The 17,742-nt window shown below is 51.8% G+C and overlaps 1 long non-coding RNA gene and 1 pseudogene across 2 annotated transcripts in view; one reads left to right on the top strand and one right to left on the bottom strand.

The window, feature by feature from the left end:
- LOC306662143 (sorting nexin-18-like) overlaps positions 1 to 7,209 on the bottom strand; it is a 29,139-nt pseudogene extending 21,930 nt beyond the window's left edge. Inside the window, exon 1 of the transcript in view lies at positions 7,203 to 7,209. The product of the transcript in view is annotated as a sorting nexin-18-like (transcript). The remainder of the gene's footprint in view (positions 1 to 7,202) is intronic.
- Positions 1 to 17,742, top strand: part of LOC306660663 — a 781,776-nt gene that overhangs the window by 724,638 nt on the left and 39,396 nt on the right. The gene's annotated exons all lie outside the window — the stretch shown is intronic.

Here is a 17,742-nt window from a genome sequence, read left to right as displayed (position 1 = left end):
TTAATTTCTTGGAAAATTCTTCCAAACAACAAATACTGAAGATATGGAGAGTTTGGGAAAGGTGGATTAAAGTTGGGGAACAGGGAGGAGAGGTAAGCCCCCGGCAGCATGGTTCTTCCTTCAGGGCCATGCACACTGCAGGATGAAGAGGCTATTGGAAGCTGAAACCCTGTGTGAAGACAGGACGCATCCTCAGTGCACAGGGCAGCAGAGGGCACCCTGAAGAACAAGGAATGTGGAATCTCATGGTCCCAACTCCCTGGGCAGCTCCACCAAGCCCCCGACACACACATGCCAGGCCTGAGGGTCCTGTGCAGCCTCATCCCATGCTGGGCTTGCAGTGTCTGGTGGGGCCAGCGACAGCATAACCCAGGATGGAGTCCTGGTTTCTTCTACAAGGCTCTGCTTTCTCACCTGCAACGTGCATACTCACCCACAGTTGCCCATGAATATTGGCCCCAAAAGGGCCAATATTCTGAAGAGTGTCCAGACTAACTACAACTTCAATATAATTCAATATAAATGTCAATCCAGCCACAAGCTATTAAAGAGCAGCCTACATGCCTGGGACTGGGTCTGGGTGGAAAGTCACGGGAGCACATCAGCTGCCATGGGGGTTACAGAAAGCTATGGTAATACAAGTCTTGTGAATACTTTCAAAGGAACTGTTTTGTCTTTGCCTCAGTCCCAGCAATCAAACTAGATGAAACAGCAGAAGAGAGAAAGAGAAGGAACCCTGGAGAACACGCATTCTGGTCCACTCTAGGCTTCACAGTCTCCAGATCACCTGCAGGAAGGAGGATCACAGGTGAGTCCTGGCCACAGACTCAGAACCTGGCATACAGAGCAGGAGGAGGCATGGAGACAAAGGACCACATCTAGGGCCTGAGATTCCCAGGCCTCCTACAGTGCCTGCAAGGAGGTAGCAATCACAACACTGCAATGGGCCAGGGCAGCTGCAGCCCCGAGCCTCAGAATATGGCCCAGAGTTCCCTGTGACCTCTGAACTCATAAGTCACTCTCTGCACTACCTTGGGCCCCTGCCTGGGCCCCAACATGCCCCTGCTCTGGGACTCCTCCACCTGCTTCCTGTTCCTGGGCACCAGCCAGCTGTCTGCATGAATCGCCCTCCCATTGGTTTGCACAATAATCATAGGCTCCACAGCCTGGCATGGCCATGTCACCCCTGCCTACCATCTGTCTGTCCCACTAAAGCAAGTTCAGCACCCAGTGTTGGCCACTCTGTCACTCACATCAAGGAAGGATTTTGGGTTGGTGATGGAACTGCAGAGACAGGGGGTAACTGGAAGAGGTGACAGGACTGGAGGCTGGGAAATTTCCAGTGGCTTGCATTTCTGATGGATCAGAAAGAAATGCTCTTTTGGGGGACAGGGAGAGGCTATATTGCCATGGGGGAGGTCAGAGGGGATCAGAGCCTCACCTACCCACTGAGGCACAACAGAACTCATCAGAAGTAGCTGGAGCCTGCCACCACTAAGCAGCTCTGGCAGAGAAACATGAGTCACACAGCAGCACGCAGCCTGGGACAGGGTGGCACAAAAAATTCCTGCTGTGCACACCCACTTTCTCCTGTTGGGGTCAGAGTTTCCTGATCCCCAGCCCTGTCATCATGCTCAATGGCTGCTCACATGCACAGTGTGCTCTTGTGGGACCCTGTGTAGTTGGGGCAAGTCCTGTCCTACCTCTTCTTCTCCTGCTCAGGGGCTCCTGCTGGACATGCCCACCTAGGGCAGAGGCTGCTCAGATCCTCCTCTTCACCTTACCTCTTCTTCGCTGTGTGCCCTTGGGTACCCCGCTAGCCACCTGCTCCTCGTCTCACCCGTCTCTACATCTCCAGCCATGATGTTTATCAGTGTTCCCTGACAGTATTCCTCTTGGAGTGCTTGAGTTAAAACCCATAAAATGCCTGGGAAAATGCTGGAACACTGAGCAAAGCTCTTCTCACTAGCTAGGGCGCCTCATCCAAGACTCACAGATCAGAAGTGCCAGCTTCACTAGCAAGTTTTCAGGAGCTCGGGCACTGGTGTGCAAATAAGAAGTGCAGATACAGGAAGCTGCTCTGTTGCTCATGGTTGACTGAGGGATCAAGGACTCAGGCCCTTCTATCCCTGGGACTGGTCATGGCGGCTCTGTCACACCATGGCCACATTGACTTCACAGTCCAGCATGTCCTGACACAGTAGGAATAAAGGCAGCAAAGAAGCAAGCCAAGGACCCACTTCTGGAAGACCCCATGAAAGAAGACAGACCCTGCCAAAGGGCCCATGCCCCACACAGCTCTGATCAGGCCCTGCCACAAAGGAGGAGCAGGATGGTGGCTGAGGAGGCTGCTGTCAGGATGGCTGCTGCAGCAGGGACAGCCTCTGGGTCCCACACACGGCTCCAACAGCAGCTCTCACAGTGTCTCAGCCCACAGCCTGGCCCTCAGGGAGCTCCTTGGAATCCAGCATCTCTACCTGACTGCACTGTGTGATAGCCAGTTGTCAGGTTGAGTCAAAGCCCAACTCTGGAGTGGACACTGAGAAAGCAAAGCAGGTCATACCCTAGAGTAAGTCCTGAGACTGATGTAGGCCATTTGCCCAAATCTCGAATTATAGGAATTTCCCTGACAAAATGCCAAGATCTTGGCCAAAACACCTGTATGAGCAATGATGGACAGAATGGACCATAAACAATTAACCACCTTCTGCCACATCCCCACTAGGACACCTTTATGCCCCAATTTAAACTCCAGAGAGTGAGTAGACAACCACCAATTTCAGAGTCCCTGATGCCACACAGCTCCCCAAGAGCTGATCCCCACAGGCCCTTCCCAGAGGACACAGAAGGGGCCAAGGCACTTGTTTGCAGTATATGTGGGCCTCAAATTGAATGGGATGGGACACGTAGGCAATGCCCTCCTAGTCCTCAGTTGGGTTGTAATGCCATGCTGAGTTCAGACCCAGACACTGCTGTAAAGTATCTGAGTGTCCTCTGGCTGAAGCAGCTGGCAAACTCCCCTTGTAGCCACAAAATGCCAAACATTAGTGCCAGCAACAGTTCACCAGGTCCAGTGGCTTGCCTTTCATGCCCTCATTCACTCTGCCAAGGGCAAACATTGGGTGACAAGGAAGTCCCCACATTTCCCTGGTGTCCATAGTAAGATTCAGCTACAGCTGTCCCAGGAGGAGTCTCCCAGGCTCTGACCCAGGTGCCAGTGGGTCCTGAGTTTTGTGTCCAGGACCCAGACCTTCATCACTGACATTTCACCTCTGAAACCCAGGGCTAGATGTGGCCTAATGGCTACTCATGGGCCTCCGGATGTGTAGGCTCCTGGTGACCAGATCCTCACACCCATTAGAAAGGCAGCTGCCTGCTGCACAAAAACCACCTTCCCCATTGCCACTGGGAGCGGGGTCCAGCTGTGCTGCATGTCCCAGACTCCTCACCTTCTCTGGTCCTTTGGAAATGATACTTGTAGGAGTGCCCTACTAGAAATATTGGGGTTCTGCAAAGGACAGAAGGCAGGGTATCCCTGTAACCCAAGCCCCACCCACAAACTCACAGGAACTGGCCACAGTGGAGAGCATGGATGTCTGCTGACCTGGGAGGCCCTGGGAGAGCTGAGGGAAGGGAACAAGACCCCACAGGTTGTCCATTCATAGGACAGAGGTGGCCCCCACCTTGGAGGGGAGCATCTCCAAACCAGGAGCAAGGTGCTGTCAGCTAGCTTGCAGAGATGGTCACTGTACACTGGGCAGTGAAGGATGCTGTGGCCCAGAACCACACACACTTTTACAGCTTCCTTGGTCATGTGCAGCAGCCTTCTGATGTGATTGAGCCAATGGTCATGTAATGGCTTCAACGTTTAGGAAGGGCCACTCACCTGTTTGAGTCCAGATAGTGCAGACCCCGGTCAACATGCAGGCGATGTGTCTCTAGAGCATAAGCCAAAGGTCCACAGCCCAGAAGATGCTCTAGGACACTGGCCCTTGAGGAAGCCATATGGAAGTGACTATGACAACTCTCACTGGCTCCAGACTCTACCCTGAGGAGAGTGAAAGACCCCTGATGTCCCTCCTCAAAGCCAGAGATCCAAAAGCCCTCTTTGTGACTACACAAGGATGTGGATTCTTCCAGGCTTCAGGCTCAGGCCTACTGTCTGGTGCTGGCAGAGGGTGTGACTCACACATTCATTTGAACTCTGCAGCCCTGGAGGAGCAGCCACACCCCTCAGGTGCCTCTCACCTTGGCTCTAGCAGAGAACTTCCCGGTGACTGCAAATACTACCCTGGCCCTGAGCAGTGGCATGAGGCCTGGCACTGCTCTGCTCCCTGGGGCTCACATCCTTTCTATGGTGGAAAACTACCTCCTTGGGCCTCTCCCACCCACAGTGGGTACCATTCCTCTGCAGCATCTAGCAGAGACCCTGTCCCAGCTTCTGTGGGCTTCTGCAGGCAGAACTTCTCAGCAGAATATATGCTCTAATGTCCCTGAGTTCCTCCATTTGGATCACACACTATCATCTACTCAAATCAGCACCAGGCTCCAGAGCAGCCATGGACCAGAAGAACTCCACCCACATAGCGTAGCGCGCCTACGACACTGGTCTCCTGGGTCAGCAATGATCTTCTGACTTCTATAACTAAGCCTGAAGAATGGACCCCAAGCTCAGCAAGAGCCTTCCTAGAGCATAACCCATACTACCTCTTGAACCTTGGCCACTGTGCACTAACACAATAAGGCCAGGCCCATCTTGTTCATCATGGAAGACTCAGGGTCATTTTGCCTCTAGAGAAAATATCATGTATATTTTCTCCAATAATAATATGTCCCATAGTTTTACCAGATATACATATTGCCATCAAACACCTAATGATGACCCTCAGGGACAAAGAGTAAGCTATGATCCCTTGGGACAGACAGCTCAGGCCTGAAGGCAAAGAGCAGATCCCACATGATCTTCTTCGACCTATTTACCCAAGTGACGTGCAGCCTTCACAAAAGCTCTGCTTTACCAGTTTTAAAGCTTGGGTGATATCTCCTTCTTGCCCACCAACATGAGCAATGGAGATTATTGCTCTGAGTCCCTGGGATGACTCAGCCTGGGTCACCAGGCTGAGAAGAATCCCTCAAATAGTTGACATGGGCAACAACACACAAGGACCACATGGAAGTCCAGATCTGAGGCCCAGCTGATGGCAGTGCTATGGAAGCCACTGAGGAAGATTTGGCATAACGAATGCCCATGTGGGAGCACTGATAAGACTCCCTAGTTAAAAGGAGATGGCGTTCGTTATGCTGAGAATTGTTTGGACTCTGATGTGCAGTAGAGTTGAAGGGATGCTACTGGCTGCCTTTTGGGAAACCTGCTAGAACAGGCCTTCCTAGCCATAAGTTGTGCCCCAGGCTATAAATCCCAGGTGAGCTGGGAAGCTGTGAGAAGGGATGTCCCAGAGGCCCCAGATCTGAGGTAAGCCTGACATTTCAATGCCTCCTCATTAAATGGGTCCACTGGCACCAATGCTTCCACACGGCCAGGGCTCCAGGACCCCAGCTCAAGTCTCAGTGATGGGCAACTGGCCCTCTGATGGCCAGGCTTTCATCCTCGGTGGTCAGGGAGGCTGAGCAGCACCAACCCAGGCTGTGGTCCCAGGCCATGACCTCACATGCAGAGAGGTGTCACAGTCATGCCAGGCTCCAGGATGTGCACGAGGCCCTGACACATGCTCCATGTGCATGAACAGATTCTGTGACTCGGGGGGCTTCACTGCAGCCTCCCCCCACTGCGTCTATGAAGACCCCAGCAGAGAAGAGGCTTGTGCAGCACTGGGCAAAGCCAAGTGTGGGGGACACTCCACCAAGCGCGTCCCATGTTGCTTATGCACCAAATGCCAGAGAGGCCACCTCCCTTCTGGAGTGGACACCTGTGAAGATGACCCCACCTGAAGAGCAAACACCTCTATCCAGGGCATTCCTGATGGACATGTCACTGCTGGAGGCCACTCCACCTAGCCCAAGAGGTCATCAAGGGAAAAGGGGCCTCACCAGAACTGGAGAGAACAGCGGATCGTGCGTACTGCTCTCACACCCTCTGCCTCATGCTGCAGGGGATACGGACCTGGGTAGCCAGAGGATACAGAGCCTGGAACGCCTAGTACCCTGACCTGGCAGTGCCACTTGCCCTAATTCATGCTTCCCAGTACCCAGAACATGGTCCCACAGAATGGCATTTTCTGAGACCACTGTTTGCTTTCAGGGACGCACCATTAGCTGTGCCCCCTACTGTGAAGAAACCCCAAGTCCTTGGCCAGGTGGGGAAGCTGCCCTTCTAGTTATGCAAAGCAGTGGAATTGGGAGATCCAGGCATTACAACTGCATTTCCCAATAATGCCACTCTCTCCTGCCTAAGGGGGAAACACTCAGGATTGTGGTGAGCTCTGTTCAAACCTCTGTGGGTCCCAGACTTGTCACAACCACCAGGACTTCCCTCTTGCACATACCACCAAAGCTCCTCTTGCCTCCCACATCGTGCTGAGTGGGCCCCTCCAGGCAGCAACCAAAGTCCCTGAAACCATCACCCTGGTCGCAGTTCCCAGTGTGGCCCTATGCTGAGCTGAGACCTGCACCCAATCCCTCAAACACTTACACTGCTGGACCCACGTGACCTGGACTCACTGTGCCCTGCAGTGAAGCCTCCTGCGGACGTGGCCATCCCCACCTGACACAGGACAGAAACCCTCAGCCTCCCTCAGACTCTCCGCTGTTGCTGCCAATTCTTCAGTCTGACGCCTCCACTTGACAGAGTTAGAGGGCTGCTTCTGAGGTGGACCTGCCGTTCTGTGCCCCCTGCTTACACCTAGGTGGCCTCTGGTCCCTCAACACAGTTTGATCCTGCACCTTGACCTAGGGACGTATCCCGTCAAACTCGGTCCCGTAGACCTCTCCATCAGGTGTAAGATGGTAAAGAACGGTCTGTAGACCTGAATGTCATTCTTACCATCTTACGTGTAACAGATGCTTGTTCTTCACTTCTGGCGATTGAAGCCAGGACCCCATGTGTGCTAGGCAAGTGCTTTACCTCTCAGCTAGGCCTGCAGCTCAACTGGAACATTTTAAAATGTACATGGTCTCCCTAAGACGTCCCAGCCGGGTAACTCACCTGCTGCAGGGCCTGTGCATCCAAAACACACAGTACTCACCTGTCATGCTGGGACAAGGCTGGCCTTTGAGACTGGCCAGCACTGGTTTGGATACAATGTCTTTGAACACACACCACCAAGTGAGGCCACCTATGAAGAGTCTGTCTTCCTTCATGGCAGCCTCCTTGAAGGCCATCAATCTCATGAGTTCTTGGCACAGATAGTCTGACAGGTCTTTAGCCCTGGCCTTTCCTTTAGTCAAGCAATGAGGGGCTGGTTCCCTCTGCAAAATGCATGCCACACGCACATCCATCAGTCAGGAGGCTCCACCACAGCCTTCCCAGCTAAGAATCACAGGCAAAGGTGGTACACAGCTCACCCGGGGCCCAGCATCTCCACTCTGCCACCAGATAGAATGGGCTCTCCTGGTTAGACCCCAGGTCCTGGGGACGCTGATCAAGACCTGGAGTCTGAACCTTGCTGTTTGATCAAGGGCATTGACATGTTAGTCACCTTACAAATTGAGAACTCTGACATGCAGACCAGGATTTCCTGGTGGCTTTTAACACTTCTTTGCTCTGATGCTTCAGCCTCAGATGCAAGTTCACCATCTCAGGAGGAATGAAGAAAGAGCAGCTAGTTCCTATCTAGACCTGGTCAAGATAAAGGACAAATATAAGATCTCCTTTTGGGGGCCCTGCTTCAACCCCACCGTCAAAACTATTGTTCCACTGCCCTTGTGCAAGAGTTGTCGGAAGAACCAGTAGAAACCCAGAGAAATGACGACACCCCACAGCATAGCCCTTTAAATAGGGGAAGTGTGTCCTCTGAGTGTGAGGTTGCTGTAGCCTCAGGAGACCTGGGACTCAGGACTGCTCTCTGCCTGCTTCTGGTCGCCAAGCTAGCTGAGCATCTGTGAGTAACACAAAGTTCCAGGGCTCTGCACTGTGCTAGTATCACTGACCTGGTGCAGTCGGGAAGCTAGGCTGCTCCACAGGAAGCCTGCTGCAAGGAGGCCCCACTGGGGTCTTCTGCAGGCCTCTGTTCTGCAGGCACAGGTTAGCAGCTTGCAGCTAAGTGAAGGTGGAGCTCAAGAAGCTCCAAACACAAGTACCTTAGGGTCCGTCCAGGTCAGGTAATTGTAGATTCTGAAAACGTTCTTGATTTTGAGAAATGTCTCTTCAGGTCCTCTGCTCATTTTTAATCAGGTTATTTGGCTTTTCCCACTGAGTGACTCTGTGGCCTGTGTGTTTTGGACATTAATCCGGTATTGAGTATGTGCTTTGCATTTATTTTCTACCACTTGCCCGTTTGTCCCCATCTGTCTGGTGGTTCTGCTGTGGAGGCTGTGAGGGCTGAGACCACCCCATCACTCTGCTTTCACTTCTGCTGCCTCTGCCTTGGGTGTCAAGGCCACGACATCACCACCCAGGTCCGTGGGCAAGAACTTCACCTCCGTGTGTGCTTCAGTCACCCGTGGGCTCAGGTCTTGTGTTGAGGGTTTAAATTCACTTGATGTGAGATGAAGATCCAATGTATATGAAATGATCTGGTCGGGCACTTTAGATCAAGAGACAAAGAGTCTCTCAGCTCAAGCAGGATGCAGAGTATTGAGGGTCTCCGCTTGGACAGCTGTCTACCTAGGAGCCCACTGACCTCCTTCATCTCACCTGTGGCCTGCAGAGTCACTGTGAGGTGCACTCTGCTCCAGCAGGAGCCTGCTCACCCCAGGACCCCACAACCCCCTTCGGCAGGGGATAACAGCCCTGAGCCCTGACAGAGCTAACCTACCCCAGTGTGGACAAGAGTCTTGGAATATTAACAATTTATCATACAGACAAGTGGGAAATGGGACATTTAAGTGGGAAATAGAAAACAGAGCAGAGCCTGTGTCACCACTGTCAGCTTGAGCTGAGGACCCGAGGGACCAGGACGCCCTCCCTCCTTCCAACGCCCCTTCGCTGGCTCAGCCTGGGCTGCAAGCCTGTGTCACACCCCTGTCAATGCAGCTACTCCTACTCCACACGCTCAGCCTCCTGCCTCCTCCCCAGGTGATTCCAGCCATGAGGACCCTCGCCCTCCTCGCTGCCCTTCTCCTGCTGGCCCTCCAGGCTCAGGCTGAGCCTCTCCCAGGAAATGCTGAGGAGGCCCCAGACCAGGAGCAGTCGGGGGAAGAGGACCAGACCCCAACCATCTCCTTTACAGGGCACGGGAACTCTGCTGAGGACACAGGTGAGAGCTTGAAGGGCAGAAGGGGGTGTGAGATGGACTCAGAACCAGGCCTGGCTCCGTCACTAAAGTGACCTCGCTGAACTCCTTGACTCCAGATGTTCTCATGGAAACTGAGTGTCAAATAGCCCTTTCCAGAAGCTTTTCTTCATGCAAAGATTTTTTTTCCAAGATATGTTTGTAGTGCTAGGTGTAGCACATGAAGAGACTTACTGTCTGCTTCCTTCTGCATCTTTCTGGGTGGCCTTAGTCAGAGGGAGACGATTTTCTTCTGTCTCTCGGGAGGAACTCTTGCAAATGGGGAAGGGGTGTGAAGCTATATTCAGACATATGACTGATGGGAGGGAGTGAAGACAAGCCACAGTGTGCCTCTTTGTGCGGGTGACCCAAACTCGCCAGGAGCATTAATCTCTGGACTGAGGCTGCACAAGGCACTGTTTCTAATGTCCTGAAAGGAGGAACCGTCCCCAGTGCGCATGCACCTCCCCAAGATCTCCCTCACCCCTGCTGCCAGCTCTGGATTCTGACTCCGTATCTGTGTCCACAGGTCCAATGGCAGGTGTGGTCTGCCGCTGCAGAAGACCCAACTGCGAGTTCCTGGAGCGCACCGCAGGAGCCTGCAGACTCAATGGTGTCTATTACAGACTCTGCTGTCGCTGAGCTGAGCGTGGAGAACAACAGAGAAACAAGGCACAAGAAGCTTTGAGAGCTAGGAGGGAGCTGCTGTTTTACCTGGGCCCGGTATCAATTTCCATCCCCAACCCAAATAAACTCCTTGCTGCAAGCTCTCTGTGTTTGTGCTCCTTGGAAGCTCACTGTGCCTCAGTCAGGACCCTGTATGCTCATCTGAAATGAAGTCCCTTTAAACAAATGCTGGCTCCAAAGAGGAAAATCCAAGGACGAACACGGTTCAGGACCACACAGGTGACAAGGCTGAAACGTGCCACCTGTGCCTCGGCCTCCCTCTGTCCCTGAGCGAGGCCTTCACATAAGGTGGACTGGCCCTCCAAGACTGCTGCCGTGTGGCAGGCAGAGAGCTGCATGTCTGCTTCAGGTTTGCCATGACAAGGTCCAGAGAAACCGCCCTTCTCTCTTCCAAGGCTAGGCCCTCCTGAACACACTGCTCCCAATCTGCCTGTGAAGCCCTGGGCGGTGGTGGCCGCAGACAGAGCTGGAAGGCAGGAAGCAGGGCTGTTAGCAGGGTGGGCCCAGGTAGGAGAAGAGCAGAGTGCCCTCACTGGGACCCACTCATTGTCACACCACGGAGCACTTCTAGTCCAGCCGGGGAGGACAATAGGGCTGGTTTCCAGAAGCACTCCAGCCACCATCAGGACTCATGCCCACCTGGCCACATGCACCCTGGGGTGGCCTGCAGCTGTGGGAACCAGTCTCTGCCTGCAAAGTGCAGCTTCCAAAGAGCCCTGGGAAATGAAGAAGTCGGTGGGGGAACGCCAAGCGACCCAGACTTCACGTCTATGCTGCAGTGTGCTGAGCCTCAGAACTTCAGGAGGGCCACTGAAGGCAGGATCCTGGTCTGAGGAAGGAGGGCTGAGCAGCGCCCCCTAGAGCCCAGAGTGGGGACCAGCATGGCCCAGGCTCCCCACTGCCCTGGGTCCAAGGCCGCCCCCCAGCACACACAGGACCCTCACCTTCCCTACCTTGTCCTCCTCTTCTCATCCAAGATGTCACGCCCCTTCCTAAACCCGCACCTGTGAAGGGACAGTCCCAGTCATGACGAGGTGGGGTGTGACTGTACTCCTGTCAGGCCTCCCCTTCCCTCTCCAAGAAAACCATTGACCTTGGCCAACTTGCCCCTGAGACCTCCACACACCTGCCAGAAGTGGACCACAGCCTCTGTGAGGGGTCCACTGTGAGCCCCAGAGACTGATCTGACTCCGCCCAGCACTTCCTGAGGGATCCCCAGCTCAGGACTGGAGCTAGGGGGAGCCACGGCATGAATGGTACTCCTGCTGGTCTGGGCACTGCGTGAAGGACCAGGTCCTAGAGCCGCAGAGACCACACACTGCCAAGAGAGGGCCAGTGTCCCAAGTGGGTGTACTGCCACCTAGTAGACACTGATGGTCAGACAGGGCCATGATCACCAGAACAAGCATTCCCAGAAGGCCAAGGGAAACAGGTCCCTTCCCACACCCATTCCACTTTACCACGGAGGAGGGTCTCAGCCCCAAACTGAGGGTCTGCCTATGTGAGGAGGCCAGACAGGGCTCAGCAACACCCTTGGCTGGGCAAGCAGACCCGGGACACAGGGGACAAGGGAGTTGAGTGTCTGACAGAGGGACCAGCTCTCCCTGGGGACAGTGGAGGTCTACTTGGGGGTCTCCCTGGGAGGTCAGGCCTTCCTCTGCTTCTTCCACCTGCCGCTGGCTTGTGGATTCCTGGCCTTGGAGGAAGCCTCCACATCGCTCCTCAACTGTGGGTGGATGTGGCTATTCCAGCCTCCACCCCAGGGCCACTGGCCTCCACCCAGAATGCACCTGGCTCTCTCCCCAGCTGCCTTCAAATATTCCATGCTCTCACTGAGTTCAGTGTGATTCCAGGTTTTAAACTGCGCCCTGTTTCCCTGCTGTTCTCCATCCAGCTGCTTTCTTTATCCTTCCCTATCCAGTTTGAAGCGGGTCACATGACACACATTTTCTTGGTTTATTTTGTGTAGCACTTTTCTCCCTAAAATGGAATGCATGCTCTTCTTTTCTCACTTCGTTCCAGATTTTTAATAAGTGACTAAATGGAAGGATGTGTTGAAGAAATTAGATTTGATTAAATTAATTATTATATACAATGCCACAGAAAGGTATAAGATTATGTTATTACCTCTCAACCTCATTGAAGAAAGTGAACACTATAGATCTAAAACAGTTCATGTACCAGGTCATGTGCCTGTTCACCTTTAACAAGCAATTAAAATCATTTGAGGCTAAACACAGGAAACATCATAGGCAATGTGCTGCTTCATAGACCATTATTTGAGAAAGGAGGTGGACATAATTATGGCATGGAGTTGACCATAAAGAGCTGAGAAGGCAGGCATGGTGCCACTTGACTGTAATCCCATGGGCACAAGAGGCTGAGGCAGGAGAATCACAAGTTTGAGGCCAGCCTCAGCAACTAAGTGAGGGCCTAAGTAACTTAGTGAAACCTCATCTTCAAATAAAATATAAAAAGTTCCGGGTATATGGCTCTGTGGTTAAGTGCTCCTGGGTTCAATCCCTAGTAGAAAAACAAACAAACAAACAAAAAAAAAAGCTCAGAGTATATCTCAACCTGAAACACCATAGACCTGGGCAAGGTGGAGAGATGAGATGGGGTAGGGCAGAAATTGAGGGCGGAGAGCAAGAGAGAGGCCCGTGCAGGGTCAGGGGAATCCACGGCATTCCAGGAAGCCAAGCCTTAGGAGAGGAGAGTGACGAGGAGTGCACAGCACACATGGCCAGAAGCCCTGCCATCACGGGAAAGGCGCGATGGAGGACTGGACACCCCGCCTGCTCTGTGGATGCGGGAGCACAGTAGGGTGGCCTGTGGGGTGGCTATAACATACTAGGTTGGTGAATGACACAACCAATTCCAGGGACAGACAGGGGAGAAGGTGATTTCTCCCAACAACAAGAGCAACCTGCTTAGCCTCAAAATAATGGAGCTGGTGGCTGGAAGAAAAATACACTAATTACCAACGACATGCAAGACATTTTCTATCTCACATTAGCCACTCATACTAAGTGCAGGAACGTTCAACATCATCAAAATCACAAGAGGAACACTTTTACCTCTTTGTGGAACGTAAATCACTACAATCAATCTGGAAATCTGCATGGAGGTCCACAAAGGACAAGGCATGGAGCACCCATGTGACCCAGGTACACCACCTGGAATTTATCCTGCAGAATTAACCTCAACTTCCTACAGTGATGCACTTATAGTCATGTGTAAAGCAGAAAAACTCACCAGAGCCAAACTAGGGAACAAGCCTAGGTGTCCCTCAATGGATGAAGGGAGAAAGAAAATGTGGTGTATATACACAATGGAGTTTTACTGGGTCATAAACAAAATAGAAATTATGTTATTTGCAGAAAGACCTACAACTTGAGAACATCATGTTAAGTGAAAAAAGAGAAACTGAGAAGGTCACGGGTTGTATGACTTCTCTCATACGTGAAAGCTAGAGAGGAAAATGAAAGAAAGGTGGGGTTCTATTGACTTGGGGAGGGACAGTTTCCTAGTCTTCCATGACAGTAGTTCTGAATAGTTAGTGAAAAATTTGAGAGATGTAAAAATGTTAAAGACATTGATCAATAGAAGAGGTAACACATAGTAATTTTTACATTAAATTTTAAGAGTTTCGAGTTTCTGAAAATGCCACTTGTAAATTTAAAGTGATAAGCAGTTACCAGTGAATAATACTTATTTTCATTGGGAAAAAAAAATAGAGTGAAGTTGAAATAAATGCATTCAAGTTAACATAAATAAGTCCCTCATTTACTAGGAAAAGGGGGTAAAGACTAAGTCAAATGTGGAACCATCCTGTTGAAATGCAGTTGTCCAAGGAGATCATGCCTCTGCCTCTGCGGCAGTTGGCAACCTAGCTTCACAACACCAGTGACCCAATCACATTGACCAACACCCACACCAACATCCTCCAGGCCTTTCCAAGAACACCCAGCGCTTCAACAGCCTCCTGCCTCTTGTTTCCAGAGAGCTGATTCCAACCCCTCTCCATACTGCAAACTCTTGACCCTATTGCAACAGTCTCATAAATTCTTCCTTCCCACTTTTGAAGTCAGGAGGGACAAGTTATCTTGTAAGAATCAAGACTTTATTTTCACAGTGACTTGTAAATAAAGACTCAAATTCATGGTGTGAAATGTGAAGGGTCAATAGATGTGTACCATGTGCAATGATCAAATCAGGACAATTGGCATATTCGTCACTTACCACCTTTATCATTTCTTGGTGGTGAAACCTTTGAAATCCTCTCTGCTTTGAAAGATATAATACGTTATTATTGACTACTGTAGGCCCTTGTGCAATGCCACCCCAGAACTCACTCCTCCTCTAACTGTCACTGTGCTCCCACTGACCAACATCTCCCCAGGCCCTGTCCAGTATCTGGCAGCCACTGTTGTACCCTCTATTTCTACAAGACCCACTGTTTTACTTCCACATATGAGCGAGAATGTGTATTACTCGACTTTCTGCAGTGACTTCTTTCTCTTGACCTAACGAAACCCAGGTTCATCTGCGGTGTCACATGACAGGATTCTGCCTCTGTATGGCTGACTGGGATTCCAGTAAATATAAACCATTTTCTCTGTCCACTCACCCACTGAGGGCTTCATAGGTGGATCCATATCTTGCTCTTGTGAAAAGAGGCACAATGACCAAAGAGCACAAGGACCTCTCCACATGCTGAAATCATTTTCATTTTATTTTATTGTTTATGTATTTGATGTTCTGAGCTCAATATAAAATTTAACTGGAATGCAAATGATGATAAAAAGTGGGCTTTTATGAACCTATAGAATTTTTCCTCTTTAAAATTCAGTCTCTCAACTCAACTCAGAACTGTGCAGAGAACGGGAAAAGGTTCTTCATTCTAACATGGTCTGCCATTCACACCCCCAAACTCCCTGTCTGTGACCCTGGATGGCTCTGACCCTCCCTACTCTGTAGGTGGGTCATACTTGGCTGAGCACCCAGTCGCCCAGGGAGTCTGTTGCCCAGGCTGCACCAAGAAAACCTATGATCTGCTCTTAATTTCCTCCCTTGTGCAACCCAAGGTCTGTGAGTCTCATTCCCTCTGGTTGCTATTTCTCATACTTACCGTGGGCACTAGCATGTGTCCTAGAGTTGACCCTCAGAATCCCGCTCCAGCTGAGTCAGCACAATGACTCCTGTGCCTGGGAATTTCGACAAGGAATCTGACTTCACACAGAGGTTGGTCCAAGGACTCAAGGGATAAGAAATTGTTGCACTCACCTTTCTTACTCTCTCTCTCCCTGAATCATATTTTGGCAGGGATCTCATGTGGTTACAAAGCCAGTCAAGGACAACTCTACCTGGCTTCGTGGCTTGGCATCCAGGACATTGATCTCTTTCCTTCCCCATGGATCCAGGAAACCCCCTCACTGCCCAGGCAAAAATGTCCTTTTGAATGTGTCCCTGATGAAGGTTCTGGACAAAACCTGGGTTCCATTTTGTTCCTGCATCCCTAGGAATGTGGACCAAGAATAGGGGAGATGTTGTTCATGAAAATAGTCCAGAGTCCAAAATCTAAGTTACTTAACCCCGATGTGTTATGTTTTTAATACTTGGGAAATCCAGTGAGGATATTCAATCCCACTTCATCAACATGTTGGGGAAGGAAAAATTGACAAAAAAAAGTGTACAAGTCCCACCTCTCTGCAGACCTTTGAAAATGCCCATTCTCAGGCTGCTGGTTAAGAGGCACCCCAGAACTTAGTGGCCTGAAATAGTGCACATGTTTTAACTCACACTCTTGCAACATGGGCTTTCTCAGCTCCACGCTCAAAAGGAATGATCTCCTAGGATCTAGAAGTCAGTGCACGATGACTTACCACAGGGCTGGCATCTATTGCTGGCTACCATCTGAGAGCTCAGACAGGACTCAGCGCACAGAGACAGGGATGGACTGGAGTGAGTTGACCCAGCTCCACAGGGAGGAGTTTATGATATGGTTACTAATGACTAGAGATACGAGGCCTTTAACCACAGAAGATCTCAAACACTATATATCAGGGCACTTTCCCAGGAACCTGGTTGTCACTATTGCTGCTCCACCATGGCAAGAAGCCTCAGTTGCGGGCTCTATGTTCTCTCCACAGGACACCTGGGGTACCTCAAACTTGACAGGTGGGTCCAGAGTGACATCTCTTAGTGCACATGGTCTGGCATGATAAAATCCCGTGTACCCCTGAGCTTGTTAACTACAAAAACTCATTTCTCACGATTGTGGAGCCTGTGAAGCCCAAGATGAAGGAGCAGCAACCCCACTGTTCAATAAGGCCTGCTTTCTGGTTTATCAGTGGATCTCCTGGATTTGGTGGAATGACAAGGCAGGTCCCTGGGTCGCTTTTGTAATGACCATAACTCCATCTATGAAGGAGCTGCTCTCTTGACCTCAACAAATACCATGCTCCATTTATTAATGTCATGCCTTTTGGGTTAAGATTTCTGCCTCTGAATTTTAGTGGGACACCAACATTGCCACCATAGCACTGTCCAGGAAAAAGAAGGTACAGAGGTTTTTCAAGATGGCGGCCTAGAGGGTGGCTGCATTTCATGTTGCTCCAGGACTCAGGATTCAAAAGAGGAGATATTGAGACGCTTGGGACCAACTCAAAGCAGCCGGGTGACTCTCACCCCCTGGGGAGGCATCCCGGATGGGACGGTGGTCCCGGAACGCAGGAAACTTTGTGAAGTAGAACTGCCAGCAAGACGCCCCTCCCCCTGCTGGAGCAGTGAACTCGGACAGCTGGGAGCACCATAAAGGAGGCCGCTCGGCACACCGCTGGGACCTGGAGCAACCACTGGGGCTCCGGCGGCTGCCCAGGGGAAGAGTGGCGAGGAGAGCTGTGTGGACTCAGGACACCGGGGCCTGCCCTGAGGAGGAGGAGCGCGGCCGCTTGGATTCGGGGTGACTACACCAGAGCTACAGGCGGTTGCCAGAGAAGGGGCTGCGTGGCGAGCTGTTTGGACTCAGACCGCTTCTGAACCCCAGGGCCTGCCCAGAGGAGTAGGAGGAGGAGGAGGAGGAGCGTGGCGGGTCCTTTGGACTCACAGTGACTGCATTGTCGCTCCAGGCGGTTGCTCAGAGGAGAAGGCGAGTGGTGAGTTGTTTGGACTTAAAGTGACAGCTCCTGAACACAGGGGGGCTGCCTGGAGGAGAAGCGTGGTGGGTCGCTTGGTCTTGAGTGGCCCCACCAGAGCTCCAGGCGGTTGCCCAGAGGACCCGTGCAGTGGGTCGCGTGGATTCAGAGCCACTCAGAGCGACCGCTCCTGAACACCCCGGGGGTTATCTGCAGAAGGAGGAGGAACGGGGAGGGTCACTTCAACTCGGAGTGATTGATTGCCCAGGGCTGGTTGGTGGGAGGAGGAGACACGCAGTGAGTTTCTTGGACTCCTAATGACCGCACCGGAATACTGGGCGGCTGTCTGGAGGAAGAGGTGTGTGGCAGGTCTCTGGGACTCAGAGCGATTGTACGGGGCCCCAGGTGGCAGCTCAGAGGACGGGCCGCATAGCCAGGCGATTAGGTGCAGAGCAGGGTCCCAGGATCTAGGAGGCTTCTTGGTGGAAGAGCCACACAGAGACAGGCTTAGGGCGGAGCGAAGGTTCCAG

This window comes from Sciurus vulgaris (genome assembly GCF_902686455.1).
Source record: "Sciurus vulgaris genome assembly, chromosome: 5".
NCBI classification, from domain to species: Eukaryota; Metazoa; Chordata; class Mammalia; order Rodentia; family Sciuridae; genus Sciurus; species Sciurus vulgaris.
This window is presented reverse-complemented; position numbering and strand designations above follow the sequence as displayed.